The following is an 18,009-nucleotide window of genomic DNA, read 5'->3' as shown; positions in this document are numbered from 1 at the left end:
AATAGAAAGGAAAAGAACATAACTATTTTATCCGACTAGCTCATAACTCAAAATTCTCCATCGATAAGCGGCATTCACCATTAAAGATGTTATCAAAACTCGAATAATCTAATCAAGACAAGTTAAACTGAGCATATTATCGAATTCTCGAAAATTGCAAGCAATTCATCAAATCATTTCAAACAAAGTTTTAAGACCATGCAATCATTTTAAGCATTCCACATTAAAACTCATTGCCAGCGACAGTTGAAAATGTAAAAATGATTAATTCTCATTTCCAGGAAAATTACCACCCCCAAAAAGACTTTAAGCGTAATTTATGATGTGCCTCCTTAACCAGGGCAAACGATTTCTTAAAAGCCGCCTGTTCTAGCGAGATAAAATATTCCAGGGAGAAAAAATAAACTATGATTATGGGAGAAGTTAAAAAGAGTGTAAGTCAAATTCAACTCAACAAATACCTGTAAATTTAATGAAGAAAAAAATTGCAATAATTGAAGATAACGTAAAAACGCTTTTTATGAATTAAGACAGCAATTTAATTCTCGTAAAAATTCGGAAATGAACTTCACATGTTTACAGTACGATAAATTAAGACAGATTATTTTATGGCTTCCATTAGTGATTATGAAAATTTATGATCGAACTTTGAAAGAGCTTATTAAATTTTAATGATATTAATACATGGGGAGTATAAAACTATGTACATCAAAGTTAAACGATCAGTAAAAGTACATTTTTTTTTAAATATATATAAAATCACAGAGATTAATTGAAATGTTTGCTTTTATTTTTAGTAGATAAATTTAAGAGTTACACTAAATAATGTTCGAAATACGGGTTGTTCGGAAAGTAATTTCGTTTTTCCGATTGAGGATTTGATTGTATTTTTTCAAACCAAATTTCACACTTAAGCCGCATTATCATTACATGTTTTGAGAGCTGCTATAGCAAGGCTTGTGTGTGAAAAAGTTCAATTAATTCTACTCAGTAGTTTTTGGTTGATGCCCTTTTAAATATGGAGAGCAACAAGCAGCATTTTCGTCATATTTTACTTTTTTACTACAGAAAAGGTAAAAATGCTGTTCATGCCAGAAAGAAATTAACCGATGTGTATGGAGAAGATGTGTTGACAGTACGCCAGAGCCAGAATTGGCTTGCAAAATTTCGATCCAGCAACTTTGATGTCGTAGATGCACTACGTTCTGGAAGGCCGGTTGAAGCTGATAAAGACACAATAAAGGCATTAGTTGATGCAGCAAATCGGCGAATAACAACGCATGAGATTGGTGAAAGGTTAAATTTATCGAATTCAACTGTTTATGGCCACTTGAAAGGCCTGGGTTTAACCTCGAAGCTCGATATATGGGTTCCCCATGTTCTCACGGAGAGAAATTTGTGTCGTCGCGTTGACGTCTGCGATTCGCTTCTCAAACGTCACGAAAATGATCCATTTTTGAAGAGCATCATTACTGGGGACGAAAAATGGGTTGTTTGTAAATATGTCAAACGCAAGAGATCATGGAGCAAAAAAGATGAACCGGCTCAAAGCGTTTCGAAAGCCAATATCCATAAAAAAAATGTGATGCTGTCTGTTTGGTGGGACTTTAAACGAATAGTTTTTTTGAGCTTTTACCGGATAACACAACAATTAATTCGGAAGTCTACTGTCGTCAGCTGGACAAACTGAATGAGGCACTTCAACAGAAAAGGCCAAAATTAATCAACAGAAAAGGTATAGTGTTCCATCAAGATAATGCGAGACCTCATACAAGTTTGGTCACTCGCCAAATGCTTTTACAGCTTGAATGGGATATACTACCACACCCACCATATTCTACAGATCTGGCACCTTCGGATTATTATTTGTTCCGTTCATTGCAAATTTTTTTGGACTGTAAAACCTTTACTTCAAATGAAGAGGTCAAAAATAACCTGGATCAGTATTTTGCCAGCAAAGACCAAAAATTTTATGAGCGTGGAATCATGCTACTCCTAGAAAGATGGCAAAAGGTGTTGGGCCAGAATGGCCAATATATAATTTAATAAAATATTTATTCATTATACAAAAATTGTCTTTCGTTTTCCCCCCAAAAAACGAAATTACTTTCCGAACAACCCAATAATTTCGCATATAGACTGTTTTACCGCTTAAAAAGCGTGAAAAAAACAAAACAAATTTCAAGTGTTACAGTAAGTAATGTTAAAAAAAATTTTTTCATCACGAATAGCAAAGCGTGTTTATTTTACCAGATTTTGAAGGATAAAGATGTTACAATAAATAATGTTCGAAATTTTGTCTCTTTCCGGGAATAGCAGGTTCATTTTACCATGTTCAAAGAGTGATAACAAAGCGAGTTCATTATTTTACCAGATTTTCTAAGACAAACTACAGATAATGCAATAAATGTTGCCCGAAGTATTACCGTCGTCCACGAATAGCAAAGTGTGTTCATTTTACCAGATTTTGAAGGATAAAGATGTTACAGTAAATAAGATCGAAATAGAGTCCTCTTTTGCAAATGAGGTGTTTATTTTGCCGTGTCCAAAGCGTAAATATAAAGCATGTTTATTTTACCAGATTTTGGAAAACAAACTTTGGATGTTACTATAAATAATGCTCGAAATGTTCTCTTTCTTGAATAACGTGTTTATTTTATCAGATTTTGGAAAGCAAATGTTAAATGTTAAGATAAATATTGTTCAAAATATAATCCTCTTTCGCGAATAACATGTTTATTTTACCGTGTTGTTCAAAAAGTGAATACAAAGTACATTTCTTTTACCAGATTTAGGTAGGCAAACTTTAGATGTTAGTATAATTAATGTTCGGAATACAATTCTCTTTCATGAATTTAATCAGACTTTTGGAAAGCAGACTTTAGATGTTGCAATAAATAATGCTTGAAACATTGTTCTCTTTCACGAGTAGCATGTTCCTTTTACCGTGCTTAAAGCATGAATACAAATTGTGCTGATTTTACCAGATTTTAGAAGACAAAATTTGGAAGTTACCATAAATAATGTTATTAATATTCTGGTCCTCCAGGAATAACACGTTTTTTTTTCATGTTCTAAGTTTTAACACTAAGTATGTTCAATGGGAAATTTTGGAAGGGAAGCCTTTAATAGAAATGCCATCCTCCTCTACGATTACAAAAGCGTGAAGTTTAAAGTTGATTATTAGAAACATTTATACGGTTCAGTAGGAAGTAGAATTGATTTTGGTGCTTTCAGCCCTAACTGATGATTCATAAAATTTTGATAGCACTTTTGCATTTTGCTTACTTAAACACTGATGCGATGCACTTTGTGGCAGCTTTCTGATATATGTTATAAGTGGACGTATACGCAACCCCTTGCGAGCTTCACGAAGTTATTTTTAATAAAGACATATCTTGCCGCAATAGCTCAGGGGATAGAGTTCGCCTTCCAAAGAGGTGAACCGGGGTTCGATCCCGGAGATGGGTGGTCGATATGAATTCCGCATCCAGTTCGAACTAACCACAGTGCTGGCGTGAAATATCCTCAGTGGTAGACGGATCATGGGTTAGAGTCCCCTAGCCTTCAGGCTAACAGTGGGAGATTTTCGTGGTCTTCCTCTCCATGTAAAGCACATGCAGGTTAGTTTCATCAAAAAGTCCTCAAATGATGGCAAAATTCTCCTAATACTTGATTCTGGAGTTACCTTGTCTTCTGGATTTGGTTCAAAATTACAAAGTTGAATATTTGAGTTCAGTTACGGAGTTGAATATTAGTAGTTGTAAACCCGAAAATTGGGTCAGCTTTTCAATGACGGTTATTAAATTATAAAAATAAAGACATAACTTTTAAAAATAGCAAACCAATGAAAAAAAAAATATGGAATAGAAAAGCAAGTTCAAAAAACAATAAAAACGATCAATTTTGAGTTAAGGTTAATTTTTAAAAATAAGTTAATCTTCTTAACAATATAATACTAAGTTTATTCCCATATTTTCTAGTAACAAAACAATTATATATCCGGAAAAAAAATATTTCAAAACTTTCTTTTTTGGAGTTCAGTTCTAAAAACGTCCGGCTAACAACAACAAGGAATGATGTAAAGTGCACCAAAGCTTTTTCACAAAACGGACTTTGTAGTGCTCAGTAAACATCGCCAAAGAGAAAACTCTGAAAACAGTTGGCGAGCAATAGTAGCAGCTGTGTTGGCTGCTTTAGTGTTTGTCTTCGGGACAAAGTTTGATTGTCCCCATGGTTGACAGCGCTTTCGTCAACAAATAAGTGTGCCAACAGACTGGAGATCTTACTCGATGAAGCACTTTTCGAACGACTGGCTTCATCGTAGATGAAAACTCGTCGATGCCAATTCGAGATTTAAGTAGATATGAAATGCCTGAAGGAGCAATAACTGTGAACTGTAAAGCAGCTTACGAATGGTTCGTAAAAGAGAACTATTTCAACTACTCAAACAGGGAAAAGAGCAAGGCATAACAGATCTTTAATATTTCCTTGAATGGAATTTTTAGTACTATTCAGTTCATATTTAATATGCATTTAAATATAAATTAATTGAAGCAGTATCAGAAGCAAGAATACATCAAGATACATAAATTTCAGTAATCTATAATTATTGTTATTATTGTAAGATCATGATGTGAAATATCGCTATATCCAAATAAAAATATTTCATTGTTGGAAATGCCATTTTTCAAATTATTTCACGAAATACTAGCAACTCATTTCATGATAATACGTTTCTAAATATCTATATGCGAACTACTGAAAAAATAACAAAATAAACTCTGATGCCTTGGTAGTTTTCGTAATAAATATGATAGTATTAATATTATCTAAATAAATTTCCTTCTTTTCTATGTAATATTTTTTTTAGAATTTCGAATTGATATTTTTTGTTAAAGAAGATAAATAAAAGAAACAAAACATTAAAAAAAATCGGATGTAATTTGTGTTATTGGTTTAAACAATTGGATATAATTTGAATTGTGAGATCATTTTAAAAATAGCTATGCTTTAGTAATAAAAAATAAACGTATTTTTTAAATATTTTATGAAAAATTAATAGTATAAAGTCATTACATGTAACCCATAAAAACTCAATTAGCGAATAGAAAAAAATATAAAGAAAATTAGAGAGGAAAAAAAAAAGATGAAACAGATTTTGGGGGAAAAATTACAGATTCAATTTTCCCCACAGTATTCCGTTTGGAGCTTCTGTTAGTTTTCCTGCAAGGAGTCTAACTACAAGATGAAACTGCTTTATCAGGGTACAAAAGGAAAGATAAGGTATGATTACAATCATGCAGCAGCATTTTTGTTTTTACAATGAAAAATTCAGCTAAATAAGTTTGACATAATATTCACAATTTTTATAATTATTTGCTCTCTGCTTCCACGCTTAAGCACTCCATTTTAGTAGAAATCCAAATAAAAGACACAGAGGTGGAGTGATGATTACTCTGTGAGTAATTTCATTATTGAACTTGCGCTAATATTTACCACTCGGTTTGTTTTCCATGAAAACGAAATCTTAAAACTGCAAATAAAATAGAAATGGAAGAGATCTTATCAATAAGTTAATAATTTTTTCTTTGAAGGGAGATATAATTTTGTTTGAAAAAACTTAAAGGTTTTTCTCGGACTTGAAAAATATATTTTTTCAAAGAGCTAAGTCAAGAATTTTATTTTTATTATATTTCCTTTATGTCTTACTACAAAACTAACTCGTGAGTGTTAGTAAAAGTTAACCTTTTTAGATTACATATTTTATGACCTTAAATTTAATTACTGATACCAGAGAGAGAAGAAAAAAACAGTGCCAGTAATTGCTGGTGTTTCAACCTTTCATCACATTTGTAAATTATTGATTATAAAAACAAATTTCAAACAATTATTATGCTAACAAAAATAACGTTAACAAATATTCGTGTAAGATTTCAATAATCGACATGAAATTAACACTAAAAGCGCCATCGGGGCCATTTTTATTTAATTTTATGTATGAAATGCACCAAAAAATTTGTGTTTTTTCCAATACAGCCAAAAATATCGAAATTTAAATACCATTAAGTTTTAAATATAGAAAGTTAAATTTTTGAATTTTTGAATACCCATATATATATATAGTTAACACTAAAAGCGTCATCGGGGTCATTTTGGCCCTCGTAAATAAAATATCAAATAGTAAACATTTTCAAGCATTTTCTAAGTAAAACGCAGTTTATATAATAATATTAATTTCCAAGCTATTCTATTCATTTTCGAATAGGTGAAAACTAAACAACAGTAACCGGACAGAAAAAAAAGAATTTCTCAAGAAAATAAAAACAACTTTAGTTTCTTTCAATATTTTATAAAAGGGGGTATCAAGAAAATTTAATAAATGCATGAAAGACATTAAAACACAATAAAATTTCATTAAAAAAAATAAGTAACAAGTCACAGGCTAAAAGCATATACAATAACGAATAACATATTGAATTCACTATTTTAAATTGTCTATTTTTTCAATCGAATACTGTTAAATGCGTGTGCTTAAACAGACTCCTGAATAATGTACGGATTTCAAAATTCGCTACATAACTGAAATAAATAATGTGGATATAGTTATTTTCCATTTTTTTTTAAAAAAAATAAAGTTATTTTGAAAACCTTTATGGTATATTAAATTTGTTTAAATTTAAACTATTTTTATTGCTAAATTATTGCATTGATCAGTTTTGATTTCTTCCATTTCGTCCAGTTTCATTTGGTTTCTTAAAATTTTTACCATCGACCTGAAAGAATTAGGTTTCTTCCTTGCAGAATCCCAACACTTGTTTTATATCTATCTACGCATAAAAATAATATTTCACAAGGAAATGATACGCGACAGCTTAAAACATTCTAATAAAGCCAATTGTATATTTTCTTAAGATGAAAAAGAAACTAATAAAGATATTTTTATTGAATCGGATTTTGTAGTTCTGATTATTAATCTTACGTTACAACAAAAGATAAAAAAGAACAAGAATGAAAATACATCTCTTTTATGTGAATGGATAAAAAAAATATATTGCAAGCAAACAAAGAATGATCAAAAGAAAACAGAAAGGATGCAATCAAAGTTGAAGCTCGCAAAAAAGGAAGCAAGTTCAATCAGATATAATCTAAAAAAGGAGAAAATGTATTCTTTATGGGAGATAACGCGAAAGGAACTTAATTGGATTGTAATAAAAATCACACTAATGCAATCACAGCAAATAAATTTGTGGTTTATGCATTACCTTTGAGAGAAAAGAATCAGAAATAGAAATCAATATAAATATATATCTACAAATTTAGAAACAAGAGAAAAAATAAATATTCAGTCACAGAATAAAAAATTTCAAGAACCTGATGAAAAAATGTAAGACAAAATTAAGACCTAAACTTTACGCATTTTAAGAACTTGGAAAAAAAATAAGATTTAAAAATTGGATATTTAAAAAACGGAAAAGTAAATATAAAAAAAGGTTAGGACAAATTACCTTTATATAATGAAAAATTAAGACTTAAAAATTGAATATTCTAAAAACGTGAAATAATGTAAGAAAAAGTTAAGCCTTAAAATTTAAACATTTTAAGAACCTGAAAAAATATTTAAAATTTTAAAATTAAAACAATTTAAGAACATAAAACTCTAAGTGAACTAATAACAAATAAAGTAAGAGTCCACAAATAAAATTAAGCAGTTTTTAAAAACTTTTTGAACATTAAAAACAGTTAAGAACTTTTAAACTGTTATAAGGTTCAATAAGAACAATGCAGTTTTCATGCTCAATTTATTCTAATATTACCTGATATATAAGGTATATATCTGTTTTCAACGGTGGAGAGGTACTCACTGTAATCAGCTAAATATAAAAGAAACTTTAAACTTATGCAGCATAATTTTGAATTTATTTAAAAAATATATATAATTTTAAGAGAAGCATCATTAAGGAATGGTGTGGACTATAAAACTTAATTTTAATCCAGGAATAAATTTCCCCTAACACTCCGGAACGGTTTCCGGAAAATTATATCGACGACACATTGAAATTTCCCTTCAGGGCTTTTGAATAATATTGAATTTCTAATCCGGAAAATTCAACGGAAGTCAAATTCGAAGATTGAACCTGACAATTCTATGCCAAATCATCCGGGAAGAGTCCTATTGCATCAAAACTCTCCAAAAGATGAAGAAGGGAGAGGCGTGGGCAAGGACGTTGGGCGCCTATTGGTCGAGAAGAGATGTCCGGACTTCCGATTTTGACCATTGTAGATGGTCATTGAATTCGATAGGATTTTGATCTCCGTTGGACATCGTTTGGGAATCTCTCTATAAATCTTGATTACAGAAGTTCGGGAACAGAACTAGAAACGCAATAAATATTTATTGATGTCACACTATGTTAACTTAATACAAAGTACTTTTAACTTAATACAAAGTACTTTTAACTTAATACAAAGCACTTTTAACTTAATACAAAGCACTTTTAACTTAATACAAAGCACTTTTAACTCCATATTGTTAATGATATGTCACTATAAAAAATAAATAGTACACATTTATGTAACATACAATCTCTTATTAGGTTAAATGGAGTAAAAAATGTGGCTAACAGTGCAAGTATAAAAAAAATAATACCCCCGTTTTTCGAGATTGAATGTTCAATAAAAATGTGGCGATTGTCCACTGTGATTGGTGAAAGTGCGTAGTTTAAACAAACAATTACAAATAACGTCAGGTTAGGATTGATATCTACGAGGACGAGTTAAAGAATGGATCAAAGTTTAATGAATTTACGTTTCAGAGTTTAAAGAATGAATATCATGTTATTACACTTTCGAGTAGATATTTTAAAAAATTAAAAAAGTCGGTACCATTTTGTAAAAATTTTGAGTGGATAGTGTCATAATTAAGAGAGAAAACAATGTACAATTGACATTGTTACAATTTAAAGTGCGGATATTGTAACAAATTGAAAAGTGTATATCATTTTGTAATAATTTAGTGTGACAAAAGAGTATTTCAACTAATTGGAATTTTTTTGTTGTTGTTTATAATTTTATTTTTGTTGTTTATAATTCCAATTTATAATCGCCGTTAAACAGCCGACAAAATTCTCAGTTTACGACTGTCAAAGACCAACTCCGTAGTCTTGCAATTTTGATCCTAACCCAGAAAACACGAGAACTCCTGGATAAAATATTAGGACAAACTTTTTGATGGAATTAACACGCATTTGCGTTACATGAAGAGCGAAAACCTCCTCCGGTTAGCCAAACGGCAAGGGGATTATAATCTACGATCCGTCCACCACGAAGATTATTTTACCTTAGCACTTTGGTCAGTGTTAGCCGGAGGTGAAATTCACATAAACCAGTCACCTCAGTGGGACCAAACGCGTTATTTCCTTCGCCTTTGCGACTTTTACAATGGATATTGAAAGAATTTAATGAGTCGATACCAAATTTTAACAATTTAGAGTCTAACATTTCAGCAATTAAAAGTAGTGCAGCTATTAGATAAGTTATTTTGACAGTTAAAGAATGGATATAATAACAGTTTAGATTGATTTTCATATTGTAGAAAGTAACGAGATATAATACTATGAGAGAATATTGTAGAAATTAAAAGAATATTGAGTGAGAGAGAGAAAATGGCATAACAATAAAATAAGATTATCGTATTGTAACTATTATGAGCGGATATTTTAAGAATTAGAATGTGTATTTTAGCAATTTAAAGAGTGGATATAATAACAGTTTACAATGAATAACAAATAAGTAGATATGATATTATGATAATTAGAAAACACTGTAAAATTATAAAAATTATAAAAGAGAGTGTAGCAACAATAAGATAAAGATTGTAATATTGTAACAATTATAAGTAGTGTAACTATTAGAGAGTTTTTTTTAACAGTTAAAGAATGGATATTGTAACAATTTAGATTGATTATCATATTGTAGAAAGTAGCAAGATATAATACTGAGAAAATCAAAGGAGAATATTGTAAAAATCAAAAGAGTGTTGAGTAAGTAAGAGAAAGTGACATAAGAGTAAAATAGAGATCATCAAATTGTAACAATTAAGAGCGGATATTTTTTACGAATTAGAGTGGACATCTTAACATTTTAAAGAGGGGGCACTATAACAGTTTAGAATGAATATGAAATGAGGAAAGAACATTATATAATTTTAAAAAGTATTAAACAGGGTGCGTAGCCAAATCTTTGAATCAAAAATAAGCACTTTTTAAAAACTTTTCAAGCACTTTAAAAAAGTTTTCAAGCACTCAAAAAATTCATATTCAATCAATGATATTATTGAAAAACAAAAACTTTTTATTAACAGTTTTAGCGTTAAAAAAAAAACCCAAAAAGAAACGGGCGTAAATCGAAACAATCAGTACTTTCCCACATCACCGAGTGAATTCAACTTGACCCTGAACTCAGAACAAAAGTACCCTTACCCCCTGCGTCAAAAAAAGTGTTAGAAGTAAAATAAAATAAACAAAAACAAAATTAAAATAAATTAAAAAGAAAAATATTTCATAAGGATCTGATACTCTCTATCCGAATTGGAGCACTCGGGTTTCGGTTTCAAGTGTGCGCGCATGCGCTAGTCATAACGTGGGTATGACAAAGTCCGCGTGAATGATTACGTAGCTAACTCCCCATTTTTTGTGAAATGCATGGGATCCACCAGATATCACTGAAGGGAAGAAAAAAAGCACTTTTTAAAAACGCCAGCTGAAAAAAGCACCTTTAAAAGCTTTTAAAAACGAAATCCACAAAAAAGCACCTTTAAGTACTTTTTACAAACGCTACGCACCCTGTTAAAAGAGAGTTGTCCTAACATAGAGGGTATAATATTGTAACAATTAAAATCGAATATTGTAAGAGTTAGAGGGGATATTTTAGAAATTTAAAGAATAGATGTAACAATTTAGAGTGAATATTGTTATAATTCAAAAACTGAATCGTACCTATTGAAGAGTCTGATACTTTAAAGTCCTATTTTGTAGCAATTTAAAGAGTAGGTATCATATTATAATCAGTAAGAGAAGATGCTGCATCAATTTTAAGAGTATTAAAAGAAAGAGAATATTAAAAAGAAAGAGAATATTATTAGAAAGAGAATATTAAAAAGAAAGAGAATATTAAAAAGAAAGAGAATATTAAAAAGAAAGAGAATATTATAAGAAAGAGAATATTAAAAAGAAAGAAGATTATTAGAAAGAGAATATTATAAGAAAGAGAATATTAATAAGAAAGAGAATATTAATAAGAAAGAGAATATTAATAAGAAAGAGAATATTATAAGAAAGAGAATATTAAAAAGAAAGAGAAGATTATAAGAAAGAGAATATTATAAGAAAGAGAATATTATAAGAGTAAGATAGAGACTATCCTATTACAACAATTTAAAAAATGAATATAATTCTTTAACTAAAAATCACAACATTAAAATAGTTATATTAACAAAAATAGAAAAAAAATTAGAATGTTTCCATAGTATGATTCGCATGAATTAAATAAATAAAAAATTTAATTAATTCGTCTTTGATTAAATAAATAAAAAACTATTAATAAAAAACTACTAGTTTTAATTAAATAAATAAAAAACTATCATACAATAAACGTTTTTTTTTAATATAAAAAATATCAAAGCATAAGTGAAAAAAATGCGTGGAACGTAATGTTGCACATTTTAATACTTGGAAGCAAAATTTTATTCATCGCTTCTAAAGCTAAAATTTAATGGACGAGAAGAATTATTGGCAAAAATATAAATCATATCGAGTAGATAGAAAATGGTATAGATCTCAAAATCCCAGATCTCAGAAAACTTCATCTATCATCCTATGCTTTCTACTACACATGGAGATATTCATAAGTCTGCTCTGTCACATCTATCTTTATTAATGTCAAAATTTCTGTTCCGTCGTACACAAGAAATGTTTCAGAAATTGAAAGGAAAAAATGTTTAAAGAAATAAAATATGTATTCATATGGCAGCCTCTCTTCAAATTAGCTCCCTTTTTATTGGCAGCAACATGGTTTGGGTTCTTCTCATAAATTTGTAATATTGAAATTTATGTTAGACATTCAAAAATTTCAGTTTGTACTGTTTGACAATGTCTCTGGGTTTAAAGTTAATAATAAAATAATTATAAATTATTTTTAAATATTACACAGAAGCCCTCGTCATACCTATATAACGATTTAAGGGGTATTCCAATATATTGTTTATTACGTCTTCCAAAATTATTAAATTACTTAAAAAAATAAAAATACTATTTTTAAAGCCACATTTCTGTAGTGGAGAATAATAATTAACTGTTCTGTTAAGCCAGTGGTCGGCAAACTTATTAGCCCAAGAGCCAAATATGAACTTTACAACAATGTAATAACAAAGTGGGAGCCAAATTTGCTAGCAATGCAAAGCATCGGCAGAAAGCTTCCAACATTTGGACAAATAGAAGTTATTGAAAAATCGAAGAAAAATTTTGTACCGGAACCACAAACATACATAGCATGTGTAATAAAATCGTATAAAAATACCTGTAAGATGACCAGCAGGATTGAAAAATACAACTTTTTAATAAGACAGGACAACGGCAGACACGGTGGATAAGACATAACTGTTCACACTGCAAGTCTGTGATGCCAATTTGTACCCCCACTATTTTGAAAAAGTATGCGCGCATGCTTGTGGTACCTTTGTATCACACCGGAGTACGCCGAAAACATACGAACAATTTCAGCCGGTAACTTGTACATGGTTTGCGTTTACGTTTACAAAAACTAATAAAATTAAACTCCATGTTCGTTACGTATTTTCACAACAATATGAAATTCTAATTACCTATCTATCTATTAACTTTAACAAAAAATTATGCATGTTCTCGATTTATAGAAAAATTTTAACTTATCAAAATAAGATGTAATTTTTTTTCTTACCAAGTATTTTTTTAAATGAAAATATTATTGCGCCTTCCGTGGATATTTGTGCCAGAGCCGCAATTAAGGAGCCAAAGAGCCACATGCGGCTCTGGAGCCGCACTTTGCCGACCACTGTGTTAAGCCAACGTCTTAAGATTTTCTCGGTGTTAGGCGTACGTTTGATTTAAAAACTAATTGTAATTTAAGAATTAGTATACATCTGCATTCTATATTAATGGTTCTTACTTTATATAGCATTTCTTTATTTAATTTTATAACTATCGTAGAACAACCGACCCAATTATGGTTATACGACTACCGATGCTTAACTCCGTAGCCTTAGCATAGTAATTTCGAACCCAATCCAGAAGACGAGGGAACTACTCGATAAAATATTGGGAGAAATTTAGCTTCGTGGAGGGCTTTTTGATGAAACTAACCTACATTTGCGTTTCATGGAGAGGAGAACTACTAAAACCCACCGCGGTTAGTCTAATGGCAAGGAACTCTTACCCAGGATCCGTCTACCACTAAGGATACTTTATCTCAATACTCTGTTCATCGCAAGCCGCGTACAGAATTCGAATCGGTCAGTCATCGCTGGGAATCGAACCCGGTACCCCTCGTTGGAAGGCGAGGACTCTATCCTCTGAGCCATCACGGTACACTGTAAAAATAACTTTACTGACTCTTATGTGTATCTTATCTAACTATAATTACAAATATTAGTGTTATCGAATAACAAAAATGGTTGCTGCTGTACTGTCAGTGGTGTGAAAGAAAATTAGTGCAGTGAAATACTTGAACCGGTAAACCGGGCAACCGGAAGGTGAACCGGGTTCGATGGCTGGTCAATACGAATCAGTATCCGGCACGCATCGAACACAGTGGTGACGTGAAATATTCTCAGTGGTAGACGAATCATGGGTAACCCTTGCCGTCAGGCTAACCGTGGGATGTTCTTGTGGTCTTTTTCACCATGTAACGCAAATGCGGATTAGTTCCATTAAAAAGTCCTCCACAAAGGCAAATTTCACACAATACTTGGTCCAGGAGTTCCCTTGTCTTCTGGATTGGGTTCAAAATAACAAGGCTACGGAGTAGAACATTAGCAGTCGTAAACCCAAAAATTGGGACGGTCATAAAATAAAATAAAATACTTTGATGTTGAGATACATTAAAATTTTTTATAGTATAGGATACACCAGTTACTTAAATCAACAGTTCATCAGCATCGGTCAAAAAAGAAATCCCACAAATTTAAATAAAAAATAATGAAAAATAAAATTTATATTAACAATAAAATAAAATTATTTAACTATTATTCAGCAATGAACGTTAAAAGTGTTTTTATTACTTTTGTATGGTACTACCTAATTTCATTAACTGCAGGGTTTAAGAACACATTTTTAAAGAACGAGTTTAAATTTTCTGTAAGAACTAAAAACGATCCCAAAAGATTTTTATTTCGGTACGAATTTATTCTAATTAATGAATTGTTACATTCTACAAAGGATATAGCTAAAATAAAATAGAAAACGGATTGTAAACAATCAGTTTAAAATCAGAGTAGATGATCGAGCCCTAGCGGGATTTTCTTCCTTGAAAGAATTCTATTCTACGATTTGTTGATTAAATTCGAATCTATTATTCGAAGCAATCTATAAATGGTTGTTCCCTAGTCCGAACTGAAAGTAAATGCATTTAAAAATAAGTCTGAGTTAGTTAAAGTTAAAATATTTTCTTGAATAAAACGAATAAAACATTTTCTAGTAGAGATGAGGCTACTGAAAATGAGTTCCAGATGGTTTAAGAAAACTAAATACGAATTACGATTTATCAAAGCAGTCAATTAATTAATTAAGATAAAAACTTAATTTCGTGAAAAAAAAGGAAGAACAAATTTTTTATAAAGACCCTTAAAAATAACTTTAAGGGTATTTTGAAATTTAAGGATATTTGAACATGCATTATATTACACGAATGATATTTGAAAGTCTACTATGGATAAAAAAGAAAAGAAGAATATTTGTAGGCAGAAAATAAGCCAGTGGCCCACCCCAAGCTGTCAACCCAATAAAGAAGAAAAAAAAACAGATGAAGAACACAGGGCAATATAGAATAAATATTAAAATTGATTTTTAAATTAATTTGATTTGTCATATATATCAGTTGTTCTCAGTCCTATTTAGATTCATATTATTCCTCTTTTTAATTAACATAAGAAGCTTATTCTCAATTCAAAATTCCATAATCGATATACACTTTTTTTCAGATTTAGATGGTTCTAATTTCTGAACTCCCTTTTTTTAAATTTGAGCAACAAAATAAAATATAATAATATACTAATGCTATTATGGTTTTCCCTTATATTAACTAGTTAATTAAGCGAAATTATTGTTGTTGTTCAGTTATGTCGCACTAGAGCAGAACAATGGGCTATTGGCGACGGTCTGGGAACCATCCCAGAGGATGATCCGAAGACATGCCATCACAATTTTGCTCCTATGCAGAGGGGATGGCACCCCCGCTTCTGTAGCCCGACGACCTGCATGCGAAGTCGAGCACTCTACGGTAGAACAGTTTAACGAGGAACAATACAACACACCCTCGGTCCCTACTCAGACTGATCTAAGTGGTCACCCAGCAGTCAGTGATGCTTGACTTCGGTGATCTGCTGGGAACCGTGTCTTAACAATCAGTCCACTGCTGGACCCAATTAGGCGAAATAAACGAATGAAAAAGAGTGCATAATTTACTATTAGTATTATCATAGTATTACTATTACTTCACATTCTGTGACGAAGATTGATTCATAGTAAAGATTCGTTATTAAAAAAAGAGAAAAAATTAGTCATTTAAAAAAAAAAATTAAAAAAACGTTACGCTGATGGTTGTGATTGTAGGTAAGGCATCAAACCAAATTGTTGTAGTGGTTGTTAAATTATTAGTTATTGTTGATTTGATGGCTTCTGGGACTACCAGAGTTTCTTCCTGAACGATGATGTTTTCTTTTCTAAATTGAATTTCTTAAAATCTGTATAACCAGGTCAGGTTTAATAGAACCCACAGACACTACCTTACCCTTGTCCATTTTTGATCAGTCTGTGAAAATGGCTAAATTTGATCCTGTTGTCAAATTTCGCTATGTTTTGTTTTCACTTAAGTTAAAGTTAGCTTGGTGTATTTAATTATAATTTATCTCCGGATCTCCGTGCCCAATTAATTAAAAAAAAGTTGCTACACAGCAAGTAAGAAGAACTTTAAACAACGTTCCAAACAACAACAAAAATAAACAAGTTTCTAAATAGATAGAATTCTAAACGAATTTTTTGTACTGTAGGGCAATTTAAACAAACAAATTCAACCACAAATAGTTTACGAATCCTATGTTGGAAAAAAAAGTTTTCTTTGCACGGTTAAATTAAAAGAAACAATTCTCTTTGCTTTTTTAAAGAAATGCTTTATTATTAAGAGTATAAAACAATGGACACAATAAAGCAAAGCGCAAGAAAAAATTGCGTTAATCTTAAAACTAAATAAGTAAATATAGCAGAGGAATATTTTTCCATTCATAACATACCTAAGCTCCTTTACATAATTAATTTTTTCTTCATTTCTTGTAACAAAAAAATTAAATGGAAAAAAAAACTTATTTCCTCATTATAATACAAAAATGCAAAGCCAATTAACTGCACCCTTCTAGATTACTTTTAGTATTTTTTAATCAACATGAATAAATTAAATTGATTTATTTTAAATAAACCACACTGATAAGAATAATAATTAAAATTTTTAGCATGTTTGTTTTTTCTCTTTTTCAATTAAACTGAGATTAATATTACGGGGACTATGTTTTTCTTTCTTCCTCTTAACATTGTTAAGAGACACAAAAGCGATATTCAAAACTACTAAAGCGACAGATAACATCTCTGCAAACAAAAGAGACCACAAGTTTCAACAATCTTCTTAAAGAGCATAAGAAGTTTTAAAAAATGTGGAATATTTACTCAAACATTTAATGAAAGGAGAATACTTTATCGAAGCATTTTTTTAATATACAATTTACAAACTAAAATAATAAACATTTTTTTAATATACAATTTATACATTAAAAACAACAAAGAACAATTCAATTTTATTCTAAGCGTATGTAGTCTGAATGTTTGAAGATGTTGAATGTCTGAACGCTAAGGTGGATATGGGTTGCTTTCATAATGAATTATACAAAAGAAGTTTTTGTATCTAGTTCTTAGCTTAAGTGTGTGTGTGTGCGGGTGGGGGGGATTACTTAACGTGTAGGGCACACTGCACAGACAAAAAGAAATCAAATACTCAGAAGAGCAGTTGTATTTTAAACTGTTCTTCTGAAACCCAAACGTTAAATAATGGTAAATAATGCGATTTTTACTAAAAACGACGTTTTTTATTTATAATGCCTGACAATAAAACTGTAAAACGGACTTATCTACACGGACGCCATGAATTCAACAACAACGTTCTTTGTTCCTTCTACCCAAGTAAAATGTAATTCAAAGCCTGTCCACTAAAAATAAGAACTAATTTCGTCACAATTGATGAACCCTCTTATATTCTATGATCCGATCTTCTCTATCCTCTCCTACTCATATTTATTACATCTGTTAGATGGGCCGGGATAGACTGGAAGGTAGGGCGCTGGACACCCGTTCGTTGGAACGGGAGTCCGAATCCAGACAGCCGAAGACTCCCCTTGAAGTAAATGGTAACTGTTGCAAGTTATATATGTTGGGTCACAAAGTCCTGCATGTTCCTATAACAAGTTATACGTTTGGGGGTACTGAATAAGATACTGATCATTCTCTGGTCCGGGTCCTAATTACGATCTGTGGAAGAATGAATGGATGTATGAATGCGTCCGCTCTATAAATGGGTGTGACGTTTATGTCAGTCAAAAGTCGAACTCTTGGCCATAGAGGGCGCCACTGAAGAACAGGAACAATTGCAGCCCTTGCCTTAATGGCCTAAAACAACAACTCGTAGATGTATTACAATTAGAATCGTATCGTTAAA

General features: G+C 30.9%; 1 protein-coding gene across 2 annotated transcripts in view; it reads right to left on the bottom strand.

The window, feature by feature from the left end:
* Positions 1-18,009, bottom strand: part of LOC107454259 (Protocadherin-like wing polarity protein stan) — a 399,719-nt gene that overhangs the window by 203,531 nt on the left and 178,179 nt on the right. The window lies entirely within an intron of this gene.

The sequence above is a fragment of the Parasteatoda tepidariorum genome, chromosome 8 (genome assembly GCF_043381705.1).
Source record: "Parasteatoda tepidariorum isolate YZ-2023 chromosome 8, CAS_Ptep_4.0, whole genome shotgun sequence".
Lineage (NCBI taxonomy): Eukaryota > Metazoa > Arthropoda > Arachnida > Araneae > Theridiidae > Parasteatoda > Parasteatoda tepidariorum.
This window is presented reverse-complemented; position numbering and strand designations above follow the sequence as displayed.